Source organism: Marmota flaviventris, chromosome X, assembly GCF_047511675.1.
Source record: "Marmota flaviventris isolate mMarFla1 chromosome X, mMarFla1.hap1, whole genome shotgun sequence".
Taxonomy (NCBI): Eukaryota; Metazoa; Chordata; class Mammalia; order Rodentia; family Sciuridae; genus Marmota; species Marmota flaviventris.
In genome coordinates this window covers 58,804,472-58,817,487 of record NC_092518.1, presented here as the reverse complement: position 1 = coordinate 58,817,487, position 13,016 = coordinate 58,804,472, and the positions used below count along the sequence as shown (strand labels likewise).

At 45.7% G+C, this 13,016-nt stretch overlaps 1 protein-coding gene across 3 annotated transcripts in view; it reads left to right on the top strand.

Moving 5' to 3' along the window:
* The window catches only part of Stard8 (StAR related lipid transfer domain containing 8), a 79,432-nt gene that overhangs the window by 53,091 nt on the left and 13,325 nt on the right, over positions 1–13,016 (top strand). The window lies entirely within an intron of this gene.

The window sequence follows — 13,016 nt, the reverse complement described above, 5'->3', positions numbered from 1 at the left end:
AATGAGCATAGTCACATGTAAGAAGGAACAGAGGCATGACTAAAAGCCACATCTCTAGGTTGCTAACATATCACTCATCCCACCATACCTCACAACCTCTGTGACTTTAGGCCTTACCCAGCTGATAGGTCGCCATGTTGGGTTCTCCTTCTCTTGGCCCTCCTTCTCTTTACCCCTGCCTCCTGCCATGTGCAGCATCACAGCCCTCCATCTGGCTGGCTACAGGGCTCAGGGGAGGGGCTGTGCCTTCTGGCTTCATAAGGACTCCACTTCTTTCCAACCCATTTCCTTTCTGTCAGAGACAATTTTCTCTGGATCTCAGGGTGGGGCCAGGCTCCTTCAAGGCATTTCCTGCCCCGGAGTTTATATTTGGACTCAGCAAAAGGAAAGGGAAGTAAGCAAGGGGGTGGGACACAGAGGTGGTAGCACAGGGTCAAAACAATTGAGTGCCAAGACTTTGCAGCCTAAGAAAGAGAAGTAGGCGGTAATGCATGGCCCTTCTCTCAGGTGAACTTCAGATGCCCCTACTTGATCTTGGGTGGCAGAGCTGAGTGTTTCTTGAGGTTCAAATGCCTCCACCCTCAGGCAGAGCTCATTTTCTGTTCTCATTCTCCTGGCCTGTGATTCCTGGCCCTGAGTTTTCTGCCTTGAGCAAGGTTTACTGCCAGTCAGTGCAGTGGCTTTGAGTTGAAGGTGTGTGCTATTGGGGTACCAGAGGAGGGGCTGGAGCCAGAGGCTTGTCCACCATTTGGATGGGAATCAATGCTTCTTGTCTGTGTGTTTCTAGTACATTCAGTAGCCCTTACCACACTGCAGTGGGGACACTGAGACCAATAGGACACAATGGAGCGGAGCTTCCAGTCAAATGGCAGAAATAGACTCACATGCTGCTGAGAAGGTAATGAAATGTTGAGGCCACATAATTGACCCAAGTGGGTGGTAAGGGGTTAGTAATATGGCAGGGTAGAATCACAGGTTGGGATGTTTGGCCTGTCTTAGTGAATCAGTAGGAGTTTGCAGCTTTACTTCAGACTGGGTCTAGAATGTGCTGAGCCATGGGTGTCAGGTAGAAAGCAGACTGATAACTGTTCCAGACTGAGGGCAATGGTGAGCCCATTAGGTTGCAGAGTAGGAGAGTGACCAGGTTAGAGCTGGGATGTTGGGAGAAGAAGCTGGCTGGAGAGTCCATTGAAAGGAAAAACTGGAGGCTAGGAACGTGGTGGGCAGAGATAACCCAGGCATGGAAACCTAGAGCACAGATGGGCTTGGGAAACCCTGATCAAGGTGTTAGAAATTGGTCACAAAATACATATGGGGAGAGAGGATAAGAATATCTTGAGGCCTAGGTGTTTGATGTTCTGTAGACAAGAACATAGGAGAGTTGGTTTATGGTGGAAGATGAATTTGGTCTTGGCCCTTTTTGAGGATGCTTACTTGGGTCCCCCACTAGAGAATGTGAAGGAGGAAGACAGCTTTCCATACTGAACCAGCCACTGCCAATCACACATTCCTCTGCTCTGGCTGTAGGTTTGGGGGAATGGCCATTAGAAGACAGGAAACTAAGGCTGAGCAGAGGTAGTGATTTGCCTTAAGTTATACATAAGTAGCAAGTAGAACTAAGGCCAGAAAGTAGTTCGCCTGACCTTCATTCAGTCCAATACTTCGCACTCATACCCCAGTGAAAAGCAGTTATTGCTGGTTTAACATCTGCCCCAGACTGGTTTGGCTGGCATCTTTTGCCTACAGGTTGGAGACTGGTGGTGGTGAAGTAGTACATGGCTTATTGGAACACCTGTCTTTCCTTGTCACCATGACCTTGACAGAGCACCTGGGAATGGATTGGAGGCAGGAGCCCCTGGGGACAAGAAAGCTAATGGAGCAACTGCAGCAAAGCAGGTGGCAGCTTTGACCTTCACTGTCATAGGGAAGCCCTGGGCCGGACAGGAATGTCAGCTGTCTGCTTTGACCCTGCTGTGTCATTTGCTAGCCTAGGAGACCATAGGCCTGGCTACCTCTGGATCCAGATTCTCAAGCAGCTCCAGGGGACCAGCGGTTTTGTTTAACCTCAGGGTCCTCATCACTCTCACCCATTTGCAGCTGCCTGTAGGATTCAGCTACAGCTTCATGGATGGGGGTGGGGAACCACAGTTTGGGGGTTTCTTGTGTAATTTCCATATATATAAAAACTCTAAACCAGAATTCCCACCTCTACGTGGCTGATGCTGTGAGGTGTCCACAAAAGCAAGGGACCTCCATTGACTGTTGCATCCATTCTTCACCTCCCACTGAGGACCTTGCCAAGGTGGGATATGGCTGCTTGAGGCCCCAGGTAAGGCAGAGGCTGAACTTCATGGTTTTACACTTTATACCCCCTGCTCCAGTTGGAATGATCAAACATTGCCAAATGTTTCCTCCAGGAGAAATTGTCTCTGGATGGGAATCTCTGTGGTAGTGATTTGAAGTTTTGCCTTATAACTATGGCATGGTCACAAAGTGTTAAGAAGAGAGATACATCAGAGGGTAGAACTCCACAAGTGAACCTGCCCCCAGCAACAGGAAGATTCAGTAGCTTGATTTTGCGGTCACTCAGTCCCAGAGGACCCTCCTGGGCTGTGTGCTTTGGTGGTGCCTCATTTGTGAAGGGAGACTCCAAAAGTGTTGTTCACATGAGCCCAGGAGCTTGGCATCCAGCTGTAGTTCCGGCTGAGACTGAGGCTGGCATCTGAACAGGTGCAGCAGGGCCCCGAGTTTTGCCCCATGACCTACAAGCCGGAGGCCAGCCAGTGTCTTGTACTGCCAAGCTAGGCGGGCTAAAATACGGTGGCCCTTGCTGTGGTGCCCTGCCAGCAAGGTTTGGAATGTGGGATGGGAGCTATTTTGGTCTTGTCTCCCTTCCTCCCCATGCTTCCCTCCCTTGTGAGCATTGAGTGAGAGTAGCGATTCCAGCTAAGAGCAGAAGGAGCAGAGAGAGGTGGCAAGCGTGCTGGACCTCCCAGTGGATAGGATATTGCAGACCCCCCTGATTGGCCACTCCACCATCAGGAAGGGAAGTCTTAGTGGCCCTGGAATCCCTGATGGCTGTCAGTAAAGGCCCTTCTCTCTGTGTTTCCCAGGGAGGTGGTGAAGCTAGTCAATTACCTGTTAGCAGCATCTCTGCCAGGACTACTGTAAACTCTAAGGGCACCTTTATGCAAATTAGAATGAAGTACTGTCTCAGGGATGCAGCCCTGTGCCAGGGTTCCAGGCAGTGTAGACAGGCTTCCTTTGCCTAACTCCTTAGTGTGTCCTTATGTGATGGTGAAAGGAACGGTCAGAAGCAGTGGGGGCCCAGTTTCAAGGATGGTAACTTCTGAGATAGCACTTTTAGTATCTTTTCTCCCCAAAGATCAGCGTCTCCTCCTTGATGGTAGGCTCCCTCTCTAGGGGTGGGTGGGGAGTAGGCAAAGGAAACAGGCCTTGATTAATTAAGAGATCAAGAGAAATTATCTGAGAAGTTTTTAGTCAGGGCCTAGAATTTCCTAGCTGCATTGACAGGCCTGTGGTGGTTGATGGTTCCTCTGCCTGCTTACCAGCTCTACCTCATGGTACCAGTTTGATCTCACGGAACCTACCCTAGGAACTTGGGTTGCCACAGAGAGAGTGGCATCCAGAGTCTTTCTCTACCCCTCAGGATACTGGCATTTTCTTCTGTGATTACTGATGGTGAGAGAGACCAATGCTGATATCAGACCCGATTTGGGACTACCTGTTCTATGGTGAGGGCCATGGAGGAAATACCTTTCCAAACAGGATGCTAAGTAAGGAAAAGGAGATGACTCATCTGTTGAAAGTTGCCCCGTGGAGCAGGTCAGCTAATGGTTTGAATAAATTTACCTTCAGAAACACCCACAGACCTGCCTTCTCTTACCCCTATCATATACTTTCATATTCATGCTTGTTACCCCCTGCCCCTTAGGCCAGTGATTAGAACAGGCCTGAGTCTGGCCTCTAGTTAGACTTTTCCAGAATTCTCCACCTGTGGCTATTTAGCTGACCATGTCCATTTAGGGCAGTGGTTCTCTTATCTTGGCTACACTCTAGAATCACCTGGAGAACTCTCAGAAACAAAGAAACAAATGGGAAACTAATCCTTTCCTTAGATATTCCAAATTTTTAAATCATAAGTGGAGCCAGGGCACTGACATTTTTCACAGCTCTCCAGGAGCAAATGTACAGCCAGAGTTGAGAGTGAAGGAGGAAAAAAGATGACACAGCCATGAGTAGAAACTAACAGGGGACATTCTACATTGGGATCCCTGTGACCTCCATCCATTGCTTGCCTTGTGTTCTATGACTTAGGGGCTTTAAGGTCTGAGCTGGATTGAGCTGGAAGGAGCAGGCTGAAGCTGGGGCCTAGGAAACTCTCTCATAACCTGCTGAGTAGCCACAAGGCACAAGGATTCCAGTTGCCTAATAGTAGTGTGAAGAGGGGGCCCCCATCCTGGGAGGGGGCTGGTGAATTTGGCTGGGTGAGACCTTACCTCCTGCAGTCTGGTAGCCTACTGCCTTTTTTCTTCTTCCCAGTTCTTTTCTCAATTCTGAATAACTAGCACAAGATCCAAATGCACCTTAAAGATTACTTTGTGATTACAAAGTTCAACTAGTCTTAACCAAACTAGCCATCTCTTTTCTCTTCTTCTTCTTTTTTGGATACCAGGTATTGAACTCAGGGGCACTCGACCACTGAGTCACATCCCAGCCCTTTTTTTTGTATTTTATTTACAGACAGGGTCTCACTGAGTTCCTTAGCACCTTGCTGTTGCTGAGGCTGGCTTTGAACTTGCAATTTTCTTGCCTCAGCCTTTCAAGCTCCTGGGATTACAAGTGTGTGCCTCCATGCCTGGCCAAACTAGCCATCTCTAAGGATAAATTTCATATACCACTTTGAAACCCAGCAAAGGCCTGATCAATCCACACAGTAGGCAGGAAAGTTGTCAATCCCCCCTGTATTAGATGTGGAAACAACAGCTTAGAGGATGAAGCAAGTTGCCTAAGATGACTGAGGCAGCAAGCAGGGAAACTGACTTGATTGGAGAAAGTGTCCCACAACCCTTTTACACTGTTGGCAGGATTGTAAATTACTGTGACCACTATGGAAATCAGTATAGAGGTTGCTCAAAAGAATAGGAATGGAAGCACCTTATGACCCAGCTATACCACTCCTCAGTATTTATCCTAAAGAATTAAAGTCAGCATAATATAGCAATACCTGCATACCCATAGTTCTAGCAGCAGTTCAGCCAAAACTATGGCTCTATTCTAGGTGTCTGTCAATGGATGAATAGATAACAAAATGTGGTATATATACACAATGGAATTTTATTCAGCTATACAGAAGAATGAAATTATGTTATTTGCTAGTAAATGGATGAACCTAGAGTAAATAGATGAACCTATGCTAAGTGAAATAAGCCAGACTCAGAAAGTCAAGGGTCATATGTTTTCTCTCATATGTGAAAGCTAGTGAGAAAAAAGGAAAAAAGGCAGGGAGGAAGCTCATAAAAAATAAATAGAAGTAAGACCGATAGAGAAGAAGAAGGGGACTGGGGGAGGGAGGAGGGAAGGGAAAGGGGGGTACTAGGAAATGAGATTGATCAAAGTATGTTATATGCGTGTACAAATACATAATAATGAATCCCACTATTATTTATTATGGCATAATAAGCACTAAATTAATAGAACACTTATGGTTGTTATTTTCACCCTTCTCCCAGACTTTCTAAACATAATCAACTAATCTAATTTGGAAAAAAAAGAGAAAAAGCTTCCCTGCCCCCTACAATTTAGTTATCATATTGGGGCATTATTGCATTTCCTCTGAGGGAAAGGTTGCTGCCTTTTTCGTGGGTCCGTAAACCCTACCATCATTCATAAAGCATTAAACCCTGTATTTTCATTCCATCCTTCACTGCATAGAAAAGTGTTCTGTGTTAAGAGATCTTTGGTATGTGACCTGTATAAGTGTACGTGCAGATATTGCCATTGACCTCTGAAACCATGTGCTGCTACTCAGCCATTCCTTCTTTGACATTCCCTCCAGGAGACATGTGGGTATGACTCAGACCTGATTTGACTCTAGAGCTTTCTAATATGTCCTTTCTCTTAACTTGTGGCTCAGATCAGCTGTCCCCCTCTACAAGGAGAGAGTTGAGTCTTATATCTTAATGGAATTCAGTTTGTGCCAGCTCAGCACTGCTACTGACCTGTCCTGGCACATGGTTCTAACTTGGCCAGAGCACAACCTGCAGAATTTAGCAGTTCAAACTGCTGGCAGCCGTGCCTTGGAATCTGCACATCTGGACATAGAGGTTAGGGCCAGGGGCCACAGACATTCCTACCTCACTCGCCTCAGCCTGCCCGGTGTCACTCTTCCCGCTGGGTGCATAAGCCAATCCTCAATCTGGACTGCCTGGGCTCCAGCCTCAGGTGACTTGATTCCACTGAAGGTGGGGGTGGGGTCACTCCTGGCCTAGCCTGAGCAGGCCAGGACGGGTTAGAGGGACAAAGGTAAAGTATCTTAGTTCAGCCCTTAATCACCAAGACATATGTCCCTGACTGCTCCATCTGGGAGGGAGCCTCAGGGCCTCTGGGGCTTCATGAGATGGTGTATTGTCAGGAGCCAGTGTCCCTGACATCCTGTTCGGTAATAACCCATTACATTCTCTAGATTCCTGCTAGGGAGGACTGCTGGGGAATTCGGTCTGTAGCCCTGCTTCAAACGTCTTTACTCCTTTGTCTTTTGGAGCAATTTAAGCCTCTTTGAAACTTCTCCTTCCTAACCTCACTTTCCTAAGCCATTTGGCTCCAATTCTGTAAGAGGTGTGAGTGCAGCCATTGCCCAGATCCAGAAAGGAATAAAGGAATGCTAGCTAGGCCTCTTTCTCCATTTTTTTTCCCTTTCTCTCTCTCTCTCTTATTTATTTATTTATTTATTTATTGGTACCAGTGAATTAACTACTGAGCCAAATCCCCAGCCCCTTTTTGTATTTAGATCAAGAGGCTGGCTTTGAACTCGTGATCCTCCTGCCTCAGTTTCCCAAGCTACTGGGATTAGAGGTGTGTGCCACCACACCTGGCCCAGTTTTCTCTTTCTTTGGGACCTTTCGGAATCAGAGTTGGGAGGGAATGCAGATGTCAAGTGCTTGGTACTACATTTATTTTCTCCAGTATTTCATTCAATGCTCTCTGGAGCTGTAAGAATTGGATGCTATGACCTGGGCTTTACAGTGGAAGAAACAGAAGCATAGAGAGGTCATACAACTTGACTCAAAGAGCTAGTGACTGACAATATCAGGATTTGAACTCAAGCTCGTAGCTCCACTAGACCAGAAGAACAGAAAAAAAATTTGAGGGCTTAGAGATGGTTCCTTTGAGTCTAAGCCCCTTGCTTGTTTGGCATCTAAAGGCAGATGGCATAATGCACTGGAAAAGAGCACTGAATGAGGAATTAAAAGATCAGGGTTGTGGTGTCAGCTGGGACACTTAACACTGAGTGACCTTGGGAAAGTCCCCTGGGCCACAGAATACTTCATACTGTAGCTTAAAAACAAACAAACAAACAAACAAACAAAAAAAGCGTATGCTGGGTGCAGTGGTGCATTCCTATAATCCCAGCGGCTCCGGAGGCTGAGGCAGGAGGACCACGAATTCAAAGCTAGGCTCAGCAAAAGTGAAGTGCTAGAGTTCGTCTATTCTTCCCATGCTCCCTCTCCATATCCCACTATGAATCAGCCTCCTTATATCAAAGAAAACACTCAGCATTTGGTTTTTGGAGATTGGCTTGGTTGGAAGGGAAGGGAGGGGGTATGGGGTAATTAATGATGGTGGAATGTGATGATCATTATTATCCAAACTACAGATATGAAGACAAAAATTGGTGTAAATATACTATGTATACAAACAGAGATATGAAAAATTGTGCTCTATATATGTAATAAGAATTGTAATGCATTCTGCTGTCATATACAAATAAAAAATAGGGACTTTTAAGGACATTTTAATTGGAATTTCTCAATTATTTCCTGTGATCTTAAATTATTCCCTAAAGAACGATTTAATAAATGTCACATTTAGGTGACATTTAAGCATATTTCTTAAATATGCTTAAAAAAAAGTGAAGTGCTAAGCAATTCAGTGAGACCCTGTCTCTAACTAAAATACAAAAAAAGGGCTGGGCAGATAAGTAAGAACCAAATATCTTGATCAGAGAAAAGGGTCTGAGAAATTTACAAAATAGAGAAGGACAAATAAGAAACAAGCTGGGGAAAGGCTGAGTTTACATCCAAAGAAAGGAGATTGGAAACAAGTCATCTCCACAAAAGAAGACAGAGAACAACAGCTGTTGAGAGGTTAGGTAGAGGCTGCATTAGGACTTGAGTCAGAAAGTAGGTGCAGAGCACAGAGCACATGGATCTTGGATGTCTATGTAATGACAGTGGAGTGCAAGTATGAGAGTAATTTTTTACTGAGTCAATATGCAGTTTTTCTGAAGTGGGAAATGTCCAGCCGACCCACAGTGACCGTCCCATGTATGTAGTCCCACAAAGGGGGAACCATGTCACTTAGAGCATCTTTCACACCCAATAAGACATTTTCCTAGAAAATAACTTTATTTTTTGGTTATATTGTGAAATAATTCCTAATTTTTTATATTTTCCACTGAATCCCAAATATGTGATTCATATTATATTTTCCCTAAAAGCAGCATAGCTGAAAGCCTGGTGCAGTTTTTGTTCCTGATTCTGAGGTTATGATAAATGCATATCTATACAGTGACATCTCTACAGGAGGATGTGTGGTTAGCCCCATCCCCTCTGCAATACAATTTCTGAAACAGTCATTTTTCTTCTACCTATGAGAGGTCAGTTATTAAACCTACATTATCTAGACACAAGTAGGTATTTCTGAAGTACTTAAATATCCATTAGTACATTTGCCAAGTTCTTCGAGATGAATTTGAGGCTAAGAAAAGAAAAAAAAATCTCTTTATGAGACAGTCAATGGGAGAAGACTGACTCCTAAGGTGTAGGTTACAGGCAACATTCTTTAATCCTATGGTCTTCTTTGTATATCCCCTGCTGTCTCTATGGCTAAGAACCTTAATCATTCTGTTAACGCCTCACTTCTTCTGTAGGACTTGAAAGCATATCCTAATTAGTTATCAGCAAAACGTTTGAGATCAACTTTATTACATCAACACTTTGAGATGTTGGAGGAGAATAGTAACAAAAAAAAATGTCTCATAAATATACTCCAGCTCTGCCCATCTTGTCCCTGACCCACTCAATCTTTGACACAGCCCCTCTGGTCTCACCATTTCCTCCTATACAGGCAAAGCTCCTGGGGCATATCCACAACATCATCTATTATTATTACTATGAAGTATTCATAACATTTACCATTTTAATCACTTTCAAGTATATAGTTCCTTGTATGCATGTCTTTGTGCAACCATCACTACCATCCATGCCATTTGTCTGAAAATACTGCTGTGGTAGGGACCAACAGTAGTGCCACAAATGGTTGAATTGATGAAGGTTAAATTGCCAAAGCCTGCTTCATTTGAAATAAGGGTTGAGCAAATGCTGCTCTCCTTCTGACCAGCTGCCTGATGTGTTGATTAGACTTCAGCCACTAACTGGACCTGGCTTAGGGTAGGGTTCCTACAAATTCTTTCTGAGTGCTTCCTATTCCATTAACCAGTAAACCAATTCCAGTACAAAGTGTAGTGAAAGTTGAGCCCTTGCCTTGATCCAAGGGTAATCTGAAGCCTATTTTCTCATCTGTTTTCATTGACTTCTCACAACAACCCACTGAGGAAGGTTATGAATGCTGTTCCCATTTTTAAAATGAGTATACCAAGGTACAACAGAGGCATAGCAATTTGCATAAAATTACAGAATTGGTAGGTGTAATAGAGCTTGGTGTCAAATTCAAAAAGTCTGAGGTCACGATTTCATCCATGGTGTCATATTAAATGTGAAATTGGTCTGCCTAAGAACCAATGAAATTATTTAATAAAATCATTTTGTCCTTACTCTTCACGATAATTTCACAAATAAAATTGATTCACAGAAAAAAAAAAAAGGGCTGGGGATGTGTCTCAGTGGCCAAGTGCCCCTGAGTTCAATCCCCAGTACCCGATCCCCAAAAAATACTTCTGTGGAGAGTCCCACCACAGACCAATTAAGTTAGCCTTCTGGGAAGGGGGTCCTGGGCACTGGTATTTTTAAAATACTTCCTGGCTGATTCTAATGTACATCCAGGGGTGAGAATTGCTCAGCCATGTGATTTAGACCAGCACTTCTCAAACTTAAATGTATATGCAAATTGCCGGCAGATCTCATTAAGTGTAAATTGGGATTCAGTAGTCTGGGTGGGAAGGACCTGGGATTCTGCATTTATAACAAGCACCCATGTGATATTGATGCTGCTAGTCTGGGATCGCACTTTGAGGGGCAGGGTGCTAGAGGGCTCCAGGTAGGAATGCAGAAACTTTTGAGTGAGCCTGTCCCCTCCCTGCCAACCCCAGCAAGGACTACTACTTAGTGTCATTGGAACAGGCAGGCAGCCTGTCACTCATGGGCTATATGACTTGGGCAGATGCAGATGCATAAACTTTTGGATTCCATTATTGTACTGTCCTACCTTTTTCAGGCTGAGGAAGGGAGTAGTAGGGGAAGGAAGTGCCTGTCTACTTCTTTTCTGTTCAGTCTCTAGCCTTGAGTGACTGTGGGCTGCAGTGGGATTTCAAGAGTTTGTTCCTGGCATGACAAAGAATGACTTCCCTGCTTGGAATGGCCATACCAGACTTGTGACTCTTTAAGGATCACTGCCTCCTCCTGTGCCCACCTCTATGGAAACTCTGACTTGGTCCATCCTTTGGCACCTCCCTTTTGTTCTAATGACAGGAAAGCAGAGCTGGCTGCCAGGAGGGGCACTTAGTTCAGGGAACTGTCTTCTGCTGGGGGTGTGGCAGGAACAGGGGACAGGGAAGTGGTTGTGGCAGCCAGCTCAGCTGTCCCAGCAGCAAAACCGTGTGCTTTAAATCCTCACTGGCTGATTTCACCAGTTGCCCAGACCGCTGCTGGCCTGGAGACCTGAATCCTTTCTCAGGCCTGCATTGCCCCCTGCCAGATGCACTGAGGTACTGCTAGCAGAGCTCTGTCAGATACTTCCCAGGGCTCTCCAAGGTTCTGTTCCTAGATCTCTATCATACATTAGGAAGTTTCAGTAATGTATGTGCATATAGGTACACACACACACACACACACACACACACACACACAGATGTGGGTACATGCACAAACTGGGAAACCTGCAGGCATATACAGATGAACAATTCTGCACTAATCCTCCTAGATCATGGATAGGAGCAAACTTGGCTACAACAGACACTGGGATGGCCACTGAGTTACTGCATGCTCTCATGGAAATGTACAGATGTTTAGTCCTGCCCCAATCCCATTTGCCTCCAAAGCCTTTGTGGGCTCCAGGGGTTACAGAGCTTTCTCTTCTCACTCTCATTCCTCATCCGTGTGCTACCTATGAGGTACCTGTTATTGCTTCTATTTTCCACCCTTTCCTACTTTCCCCTCCCTTGTCTACTTCCCCAGCATCTCTGAAATTTGAAGAGTTCTTTGTCTTATCAGTCCCAGGATCTCTTCTGGATTTCCTTGTGGGCGAGCACTACTGGGAAGAGGGAGCTCTTCCTGTCTTGGAAAAATCCCACCAGTCTCCTTAGAGTTTTCTGGTCAGCAAGGTCAGACTAGATTCTGGCTATAGGCAGTAAGGAAATTAAGGAAGTGTTGAGGGTAGGACTCCATGTCCAGAGCAGCTTGGCTGAAGCCAGCAGCCTTTCCCTGTCAACCCTACAATGCCAAAGTTCCATGACCCCAGCCCCCCTAGTCCTTTGCATCACATGGGTTGGGAGCAAATAGCCACCTTGGCAATTCCAGAGCTTCACTACTGGTATCTGGCCTACTCTGATGGCTGAGAGGGTCTCTTGACTGGCTTTAGTCTAGCTGCATCTTTTCACTGAGGCTGGCACTAGTGCCCAGCTCTGTGCCAGGCACTCCCAGTGCAGAGGTGGGATGCTGACCCAGCCATGTCCCTCTAAGACTCCCAAGGCCAGTGCTATGTCAGCATAACATTTAGCACTGAGTTGGGCCACAAATAGCCTGAGATGTTGAGGAGAGCTGGGGCAGACCAAGCGAGGCACCCTTGGGAGGGGGAACTAGAACTTGGTGAGAGGTAGGGGAAGAAGACCACTGGGAAGCTACTGTCAGAAAGGCAGGAAGCCCAGGGCTGGGGATGTGGCTCAAGTGGTAGTGTGCTTACCTGGCATGCACAAGGAACTGGGTTTGATCCTCAGCACCATATAAAAGTAAAATAAAGATATTGTGTCCACCTAAAAAAAAAAGAAAGAAAGAAAGAAAGGCAGGAAGCCCAAACTAGAGTGGAATACCATCCCAGTATTTCTGAGAGACTATAGAGGAGTCCCTTCCTTTCTGATCTTATTTGTACATCTGGACATAGAAAAATGTTTGCTGGTGTCTGTGGATGTTCAAAGAGATTTGGTTATGGAAGGAGAATGCTGGAGATTATGCTGGAGGACGTTGGCTGTGATGATGAGAAAGGAAATAATAAGTATCATTGAACATCCACATCTCCTAGCTGGGCTATGATGTTCTACCCGGGGCTTTGGAAGTGGGTGGCTCCGTAAGGAAGGCTGAGGGTAGGCACAGCTGTGGTTTCTTATCCCAGCAGTATTTCTTGATTCCAGATGATCCCGGGAGTTGCTGCTGGCATTGGGTTCCCTTCCTGGGCAGGGGCTGGGAGAGTGGGAGGGGTTTTGGACAGGCAAGGAATGAGGCTCAAGAAAGCTGTGGCCAGGAGAGGAATCAAGGGTGCCCTCCCTGGTTATGACCTGGAGCCAATGGGCCAACCCCTCCTGAACTTCTCCTGCCATTTCTGGA